The sequence below is a fragment of the Ips typographus genome, linkage group LG7, assembly GCF_016097725.1.
Source record: "Ips typographus isolate SLU linkage group LG7, UJ_Ityp_2.0, whole genome shotgun sequence".
NCBI classification, from domain to species: domain Eukaryota; kingdom Metazoa; phylum Arthropoda; class Insecta; order Coleoptera; family Curculionidae; genus Ips; species Ips typographus.
The window spans coordinates 2,368,003-2,378,402 of NC_138428.1; the positions used below are offsets into that span (position 1 = coordinate 2,368,003).

At 35.8% G+C, this 10,400-nt stretch overlaps 1 long non-coding RNA gene across 1 annotated transcript; it reads right to left on the reverse strand.

The window, feature by feature from the left end:
* Positions 1-1,305: 1,305 nt before the first annotated feature.
* On the reverse strand, positions 1,306-2,037 carry LOC145731923 (uncharacterized). Its single transcript, XR_014178915.1, has 2 exons — positions 1,906-2,037; positions 1,306-1,563 (listed from the first exon to the last, which is right to left on the reverse strand). It is a non-coding gene; the product is annotated as an uncharacterized LOC145731923 (long non-coding RNA).
* Between the last annotated feature and the right edge of the window lie 8,363 nt (positions 2,038-10,400).

Sequence of the window (10,400 nt, forward strand, 5' to 3'; positions counted from 1 at the left end):
CATCCCCATTAGCATACTAAATTAGTAATATGGCCATTGTAATTTTAAAACCTCCCCGATAATTCAGATCGCGTTCCTAAAAGCCACCGCTGGCTAAACTTGAAAGAACCTTAGTGGATTTTGTAGTTATCGCAATGATCTGATTTAGCAAATTAAAAAGTCCTTTGACGTTCTGAAAAAAAAAACCGGGAAAATTCTTCCCCTTGTCTGCTTAATTACGTTTTCCGCAAATATTTTTATCTTTTCCGACCGCCAATTGCTAATTCCCTGTTTGTTAGTTGTTTCTAAATAATTAAAGAAATCCACTTAGCCACTTGCGACCATCGAAAAAACTCATTTTAAGCTCGTCCCTCCTTAATTTAAAATTCCGCACCGGGAAAACTTTACACCCGACATCGAGTGGAAAGATAATTAAAATTTATGAAGAAAAGTGTCGGTTTTGATTATTTAATTAGCGTTTTAGCGGGATAATTAAGTTCTGACAAGCTTTTAGGCGGAGTTTATTTACTACCCCTCGCAATTACGTCTAATCAGGTTAACTAAGTTATCAGCAGGTTGTCTAAAACCAAATTCAACAATATGATTTTAATGATGAAAGCACCAATTATGCAAATGGGCTAAAGCATATGTTTACAGTAATAAAATAGAAAAAGTCTCGTTTAATTGTAAATGAAGCTGAAATATGTGACTGATAAAGTCATAAATAGACACCTACGATGGTAATTAAAACTGTACGATGCTTTAAGACGTCTTTATTTCCTGTGGATTTTTTTGGGGCGGCTGAGTGGGCGGCGATCGACCGTTTAGGTGAAATTTATAGAAAATTGGACGACAAAAAATTCCGGGAACACTCCCAGTTGTACAAATGGCGACCTGTCATAACGTTCCCGTTTTAAAGGCAAAATCTTTATTTTTATTAAAACGCCGTCTGCTTTGCTTGACCTGTTCCAGGCAAACAAATTTGCCATTAGGATATTAAAAAGCTTTCTGTTAAGGAAGCTTTTTTCCTCTTTTTTCACGGGGGAACAGATTTACAATTGGAGAGGATTTCCGGTTATAATGACGTTCGCTTTTTTTCCACCTTTTAAAACAAACAGTTTTCTAGAAGAAAAAAATCGGAAAATAATTTCTTGCCAAAGGAAAGGAATAACACACAGTTGTCTCCATTCCATGTTTATTTCAGCCTTCAAGAATTAACTTCTTATCATACCAGTTTCGAGCATAGAAATGCCCATGGATGAGATACATCTTATAATAAAATTGAATTTAAAAAGGTGGAGCTAAAGGGGGTAACAAAGCTGGGGATGGTCTTTAATGGATGAGATTTATATTTCATTTTTACATTTTATCTGAAAAGATGTAGCAGCACCCTAACCTAACCTAAGCAAAATTTAAACTTTTGCAAATTTCGGTAATTACAAGGTCTATTTCGTTCTTTGACCGACCATCCGGACTTTCCCATGCTTCTTCATCATTTCGGTTTTTTTTGAAAGAAACTGTTTTTATCATATAGGTTATTTTGTAGCAAGTATTTTAGTAGTGTTTGTCCTCGATTGTTTGTTCCTAGTGCGGTGTCACTAAAGTGATGTTATATGGTGCCAGAAGTTTATCTGCTTTCAAAGAAAAACTCAGTATTTATTCTGAAATGGTGCAAAATTTAACACAAAACTGAAACACTTATAAAATCACTACACCATTTCCAAAGGTAGTTCAGAAAAGGCCAAGTGAGATTCAGAAAAGGTCAAGCGGAATTCAGAATAAGGTACTAGAATTCAGAAACCATCAATTGTAATTAAGAAACCAAGTGCAATTCGGAAAAAAATCAATTTAAATTCAGAAACCATAAAATGAAATCCAGAACCGACCGTTTTTAATATTAGCAATGGCATTTTTATACTTCCATACCATAAACACTTCGTATACCGGATCCCCTATCCTAGGATGCTCTTGACTTTTTTGCTGCATTTTCTTTTATATTTTCTAAAATTTCATCTAGCTTTTGCCATATTGATTGACTGACAGGACTATCAAAGTCACATCATTCACTGAACAACATACCGGTAAAGGTATACCTTACTTTTTCAATGTCAGAAACAGTAAATAATACTCAATTAGGTGAAACATAAAACATTGTATGCACCACAGGCGTCAGGGAGAGTATAATGTCCATCAGGACACCTCCCTGGATAGTATAATGTCCACCAGGACCATTCTCTCTAACGCCCTTGGTACATAAATACCTACAATATACTTCTTCTTCAGAACACTATCCATACCATTGTAAGACTTGCTCGATGATTTTGTCCTGAACTACCAGCTTATCTTACTTTAGCAAAGGTTATGCTTTTCGTTTTTTCTATAGATATGGTCATGTTCATCGCTTGGCTGACCTGGCAGAATTTGTTTAGTTGTCTCTGTAGATCGTCCTCCGTTTCCGCGAAAATAGCTGCATCATCGGCGTAGCATTCCATGTTGATTCTTTTATTCTGTCTCATTCGGTATCCCATATTTAGTGATGATACTTCCTCTATAATTCTGTCCATTAAGAGATTGAACAGAAATGGGCTAAGGCTGTCACTTTGTCTGATGCCTCCTGGTGTCGGTATCTCTTCCTCATAAGTTTCTATATAGGTACTTTATAATACAATTAATGTTATGAAAAAAATAACACAATTTAGGTTAAAAATTAAACTGAATTACACTTGGTATACTTCCCGAATTGCAATTAACAATTTCTGAATTACAATTAACTATTCTAAATTGCACTTGACTCTTGTGGATATTAAAGATGGTCGTTGTGCAATTGTATATTTGCCTTTTTATGTCATTAAAATGTGTCCAGTTAGGTAGTCTTTTGCTATGAAATTTAGTCTCGAATCCAGTAGAATCCCACACTACATTAAGTACAAAAGAATAAAATAACTTCAATCAAATTTTCTTTCAGAAATATCGTATAGAATAAATAGTAATAAGTTTTATAAAAGACATTTTTGACGAAATCCTAATTTTATGCCTTTTATTACCTATGCTTCTTGAACTATTGTAAAAAATTATTCTATTTTTTTTTTCCCAATTTCATTTCGTATAAATCAAACCTTGAAAGTTCCATTTATTGTTACTTTTGTGGCATTAGATTATTATGCATAGATGTAACCAGAAATACTCTATTCCCACTACACACAGTATAGCACATCTAACAAATTCATTAGCCTTGTCTGATGAGAACAAAACGATGATTTTTTTGTGGTAGTTTAGTTCTCGTTTCCCACCAATCGTTTAATTGTTTCCTTCTCGCTTCATCGCTCGTAAAGGTCTTCAATCTCGACAAATATCGTGGTTGGTAAATTTGGATGCTTGTTGGTTATTTTTATTAATCGAAAATTGATCGATTTTATTTTTTCCTAGTGCATTGTTTACGATATGTGCCCCGATGGCAATCGGCCGGGCGGAAAATCTGTATTGTGTATTGCGGTTGTCCTGCCTACAAAGCTAGAGAAACCAAGGAAGCTGAATGTTGAGTTAACTGAAATTCGTTAACAGAGGCGTACTAGCCTAGTCATTTTGTATATCCGAAAAACTAGTAGTGTCTTAATAAAGTTAAAAAAACTTGCACCAATACCCGGGACAGCAAAAACGTGGGCGAATCGCTCCCTTGCCTATCCTTTCCCATCTCACTTATACGCACACGAAACTGGTTTGAAGAGTGGCTTGAAGAAAGACAGCAACACTGCATACTTGCAGTTGTCCATATACCACCGAATATAATTGGGAAAATTAGCATAGAGCTTTGCACAGTCGGTCAGAAGGATATTGAGTGCGCCAGGTGGGGCTTCAAGACCACTGCCCTTAGTGACCGACTACAATAAGTGGTCATTATTTAATAATTATTCTTGATATATCAAAGCAACAAATCGTATGTTTAAGTTCGCGCCACGTTAAAAATAATTTTATTTAATTATAGTTTATTAGCCCTTTGGTGTCGGCGGCACTGGGAATTCTTCGCGAACAGAGGCGTGCTCGCTAATATTATAATAATCCTTTCGTGGCTTTATCATTACGGACATATCGTGCCGTGTGCGTATATGTTTCCTTGTTCGACGCCATTTTCTTCTCGGAATCGTGGATTTTAATCGGTAATTAAAAAAACCTAAAGCTCTGACCGGGGCTTATTAAAATCATTATTAATTTTTTTCATTTTGTCAAGCCCGCGATAATGACGAATCATTATATCTTTTTTCCACTCGTATTTCGCGTAATTTTGAATCATCTAATTATAATGAGGAATAATTGCGAGGCTCGAATGCTGGCCGCCTTCTTGTTGTTATTAACTTAATAACTCTAATTAAGGGAGATTATTAAATCGAAACGTCGGGGGGTTATAAAAGTCTGTGTTATTGCTGTAGCTGCTTTCCAGGAGAATGTGAGAAAAGTTATTTTAAAATAATTTATGTTGCTAGAAGACGATTTTGTCAATAGATAATTAAAAAAGTGATCATAAACCATGAAGGTATGAACAACAAAGAATACTATTATTGGTAAATCGTTACAGCTTTTATGAATATTTCAGGTTTTCTCAATTTCCATCTTTCAAGTAATCGTGACTGTAGGCTGCTTAAAGGTCAGTTTTTGGAATGAGGGAGAAATGCAATTGAAATGATTTTGATAATATTTAACTTTAAAAAATACCATGTTTGGCCATTGTAACCCAGCTGTTATGTCAAATATTAATTATTGCTATTTCTGCACGTAAAGTTTGAGCATGAGAATATAGACAAAAAGTAAAGTGAATAGTAACATTAAATTATTAAGCAACAGGCACAAATTTGGTTCAGTTCAACTAGCTAAACTAGCTTCGCGTGTCAACACTCGGTTAGCTTAAAGGTTCAAAATATCCATCGACTTTCAGGAGCAGGTACTAAAGCCAGTAACTTCCAGAGATTCTGATATTTTTCTGATTAAAAATATCCGTTACAAAGAAATCTGATACTTTTTCACAGTCAAACTATGCACCTAGAAAATTTGTTATCTGGGCATTAAAACAGCAAAATATAATATTTTGCTTGATATTATAGATCACCAAAATCACAATCAATTAAAACGCGCAAGTTGGAAAGTTAAAATTAACGGTACGTTAAGGTAGATTCAATTACCTATTAGTTAATTTGAATGGCAACTAAATTCAAAATGATTAAGGGTAACTCTAAAGAGTCTGGTGTTAGTGGGAGTTAAAAGGTAGGTCAACGCCTGATAACTCCCTGACAGCTGTAACTAAGGAGTCTATAAGTAAATCAGCCCCCTCGTAGAAGTGCCTAGTGGAGATACAGGTAAATCACAGGCAAATCAGTCCCCAGGCAGGAGTACAGAGACTACAGGTGTTTCAGTCCTTTCCTAGGACTCTTTAGATGGTCAAAAAGGGCAGTTTCTGCATTCCCTGGCAGGGAATTTGCAAGAATGTCGTCCTTGGAAATAGTTTTGATAACAGAAGGGTAGGATGTTGTGTTCCAGTTTCAAGTAGGGACGACCAATTTAAGAAGAAAAATGCTAAGGCCTCCATGGCTATCATACAGGGTCTGGCAGATTAACATCTGGAATATATAAAGGAAATTTAAATTGCCTGATATGATTGAGAGGTTGGAGAAAGTTTCTGATAAGAAAGATACAACTTCTAAGTTTTATTTATTGAAAGAATTAACTAATTTGAAGAATGACTGCAATGTTGATATACAAGAACATTTTGCTAGACGTGACAGAATATTCAGAGAATTGAAGAGCTTGGGTTCTGGATTTGAAAACTTTAATATGGCATGTTTTCTGTTGTTGTTGATGCCATCTGAGTTTGAAAATATAGGCACTGCTATAAGAACACTCTCAAAAGACGATTTGTTAAAGGCAATTACTAGAAAATAACAAAATAGGAATATGAAAATAAGTGGATTTCATGGTGGAGATTCCAGAAGTAGTATCCCTTCTTCATTTGCTGTATTTAATGTTTGTGGCATTGTTTAAATATCACAAAATGGGACATAAATCAAACTAGAGTGTGCAAAATAAAACAAAGAAGGACAGTTCTATGTCAGGCAAGCAATTACTTTAGAGGTGCCAAAGGAGCCATTAATTATGCCAGGTGATATACAAGAAATTGTGCAGAGTTTCTGCTCGAAATGGTTTAGGAGATAGAAACCATGACAATTTTAAAACTAACTTTATTGGAGGAGGACACTCCGATGGATGTGACTGAAAGGTATGTCGATTCAGGGAGCACTCATCATTATACCAACAATGCAGGTATGCTTATGTATCAACATGTTTTTGAAAAAGAACAAAACTATTCAACTAGCAAAAAAGGGTAAAAATATGGAAGGCAAAAGTATACCCATCAAAATATGTGAATACTAATATGTTTTCCTGATGTGACAATGGGGAGAGTATTGTTCGCAAAAAAGTTTTGTTCTAAGAAAGGTATTCAAATTTCTGATATTATTCTCATCTAAATGATATTGCTGAGAGAGTTATATTGAATGTAATTTACCCACCCTGAAAGAACGCCACTGTGTTTGCGGTATTCAAAACCGCCACGAATTACTATAATAAATTAATGTGAACGTCGGTCGTTAATGTGTTAGCAGCAGTTACACGCCCTAGAATTATCGAGAATACTTATATAGTTAAGCCAAGGAATAATTAATATTACTAACAATAAAAATTCCCGAGGAGTAACCTGGCCATTCGAGATCGCATATCTTAAAAGAGTTTGCTTGTCCCGCTTCAAAATACCATTAATTAAAACTATTAACTCTTTTTACAGGGTCGCCTCCAACAACTTTTTGCACCGTTTATGGTTGTCGCGGTAATTTTACTACAAAATTAACTCCTCTGGGTGTTTTCAACATTTTACTGTATCAATTGCTTGTAAACTGGATGGTCGTAATGGCTGTTGGTTTTGGTAATAGAAGCGTAAGCATTTTGAGCCAGTACATCTCTGTAAAACGATTTTAATAAATAAAAGTTTTATCATTTGTCATTCGAGTGTTCGTATGCGTGGGCCTAATGGCATTCATAATTAATTAAAGCCCAAGTATTTAATTATTGAATGACCGGGCCCATAAACAAAATAAAAGGCGTTTGATATGTATTGTGTCGTTCACTTTTGGGTTAAACCGTTAGGATTTTACAGTTTCTTATTGTTTCCCCGCACTGGTTTTCAATTTAACCCCCCAAAAACCGAGAGGGAGAGAGGCAACATGGCCGCTCCTCGTTCTCTCCATACATCAAAAACAAAACTCATAACAATATCAATTTTCAGCGAAAATATTTCAATATTAAGACGGCATCCGGCGCAACAAATTCTGTTCTTGTTTTCTCGCATTTTTCCCGTTTTCCAGCCCGATGACTTGTCTGGACCGTTGCGGAGTTCTAATGGTAATATACTACCGCCGTGTATAGATACATATGTGCAGACAGTAAACCAGATGCTTATTCCACTAGCTTAAAGTCATCCTTTGTATAGCAGGTTTCGGAGTGGGCGATTGCCAGGAAACGGTGCGAAACGTAATTAGGAATAATGCAGGCCAAGTGAAAAGGTAAATGGATTAATGTGTAGCTTTTTTTTTGTCTTGGATGGTACGTAATGCAAAGATTTTCCTTTTAAGGAACAAAATTTCAGTTCAAACGCTGGATTACTATTTATGAAGACGCAGATTTACAAAGAAATAATAAATTTATAATAATAAAGCTACTTTTCTATTGTTAATGGTATGCATATTTTGAATCTATAACACAGACGAATATCCCGCCAAATGGTTAACATTCCAGCCATCTTTCAAGAAGCCCTAGAAAAACGCAACGTGGGCGTTAAGGTGTCAACAATATTCGTTATGCGGACGACACAGTTCTAATTGCAGATAACATGGAGGATTTGCGGAATATACTTGGGAGTGTCGGGGAACGCAGTAAGAACATGGGCCTCAATATCAACACCAAAGAAGACTAAATTCATGATAATTACTCGAAAGCCACAAGAATTTCAAAACTCAAGCCTAACATATGAGAATCAAGCAATAGGGCGAGTAAATAAATTTAAATATCTAGGAACGTAACTGTGTGAAAACTGGGAATCTATTTATTTATATATTATGTGTTAAGTTAAAATCATAAAAAAGGAAGAAACGTAAAAATATTCAATGTTGCCAAGTGTTTAAAAGTTAAGTGTTCCTTAACTATTCCCTTCTTAAGGTGTATGCCGGGGAAACGGGCATAAGCAACAAACAGATAACTTTAAATGACAGGGTGCTCAAAAGTACCACAGAAGCGTAGGAAAATGATTCAGACAAGCTACAGTTGTGATTGGTTTCTCTGGCGAAACCAAGGCAACATCCAAATGGTTGTCGACAGGCCATTGTGGTCTTAACTAACATCTGCATCTTATAGAAATTGGTGAGAGTCCCGGATGTTCATAATGTGGAACCGCAAAGAACATCTCGTCACCTACTAAGATCTGCCAGTGCTGGTCGTTAATCAGGACATGCAGGAGGAACTTTCTTCCTTGGAAACGGATCCTTGCCTTCGTCAGGAAGACGGGACGACTGGGAGGTGAAGGGGAAGAAGAAGCGTTGAGGTGGGAACAGATGAATAGAAAGGAATGGCGAAAAGTCCTACCTCTCTTGGTTATTACTGCTTTGTTAATGAAAAGACCTACATGATTAAGAGAAAAAGGCAACCTCTTTCTGTAGGAAGCTATCCCTTTAAAAATCTTATCTATCTTATCTAAATCGTACTATTTGGACGTAAAATACATGCTCAAATTTTATTAGTTTGGCCATATCGGGCTAAAGCTAAGTGTATCAAAAAAGAGTTTTGAGAATTCAGTTTAGTCAAATCCATTTGACCTCAAAATCAATATCCTGTCCATGCTAAGCTGACCTTTAATCGCCTTTTCTAAACATTCCTGTCAAATCGACCTATGTTATGTATATGTAACCTTCTATATATCTTTGTAAGTAAATAAAGTTGCGTAACCATAACAGATTTATAGTAGTAGTAACTTAAGACCGGCGTTTTGTTCGGCTGTTTATTGTGACATTTTACAATACTCACCGGATTTAAAAGGAAAAAAATGAGTCATGCTGCAAATCGCTAGTTGGTAACTTCTAATTGCGGCCTAGTGCAAAGTAGATAGGAAATTGAAAATGAAATTTAAATGTCTGAAGCATGACGTGCGCTAAGGGCGACCGTTTTCTCAAAGCCAATCGCGTTGCATTTTCATAATTCATAATTTCATTAATTTGTTACTCGGGGCTTTGTCACGATTTTGCGGGATATTATCGGGTTACCAGAAGGAAATTATCCGCTTTGGTAATTATTGCCGAGTAAGCGGAAATTTATTAAATCCATAATTAATCGTTAATTATTGGGGTGGAGACGCTCTTGCAGCCCAGCAGACTATTCCTTTTTCTTTTTTTGTGCATCAAGACCACAAAGGGAAGAAAATTGTAATTTCCAGCCGTTGATTAGTTTATAGTCAGTAATTATTTATTTAGAAGTCTGAAGGAAACTACGAGTACAATGTGTTAAAATAAAAAATTGTTATTTATCCACTTTTGGACATAGGCCTCTCCTAATGCTTTCCACATCATCCACTTTCACTTTCTTGATATCGTCAGATTTTTGAGATCTTCCAACCTTTCTTTTAGTCTCCATATTGTTAACGGGGATGGTTTTGTCCTTTAGGATATGACAAAGCTTTTCAAATTTTCTGCGATCTGATTGACCCAGAGTGACCCAGGTAAACATACTCGTTGACATTTTCCACAATCTGATATTATACGATAATATCTCTAGTTGTATTGCTCACTATGATGGTTTTCCTTAAGTTCATCTTTAAACCCACCTTCTTTGCTGCATTTTACTGTTCCAACATTTCTCCAATCTCATTGACTCGACATTAAGACTATATCGTCTGCGAAGCGCAGGTTGTTCAGGTAGGATCCGTCAATTCGTATCCACTTTTTCTCCCATGACGTCTTTAAGGAACTATACAAATGTCTTCCAATGTTAGGGTAAACAATGTAGAGGCAATAATATATAGTAGAAAAATATGACAACTTTGGCATTGATCCAAACGTCGGTAGTTTTTCTCTGATCACTAACTTATCAGCAACTTTTAAAAAACATAAAAAGTAAACGGCATTACCATCGAATATCAATTCGAACCATTAACATGATCAAGAAAAAAATAGTAATCAAAGAGATCAGAATTAATTATTTAAGTTAGGAATTGATAAAAACAAAATGGCAAACCTGTAAAACAGATCGGGGCCGCCCGTGGCGTGCTCTATGAATAAATGCCGAGACGTACCGGCGGTATGACCATAGATCAATCAGTGATCAATAAAAAGCACTAG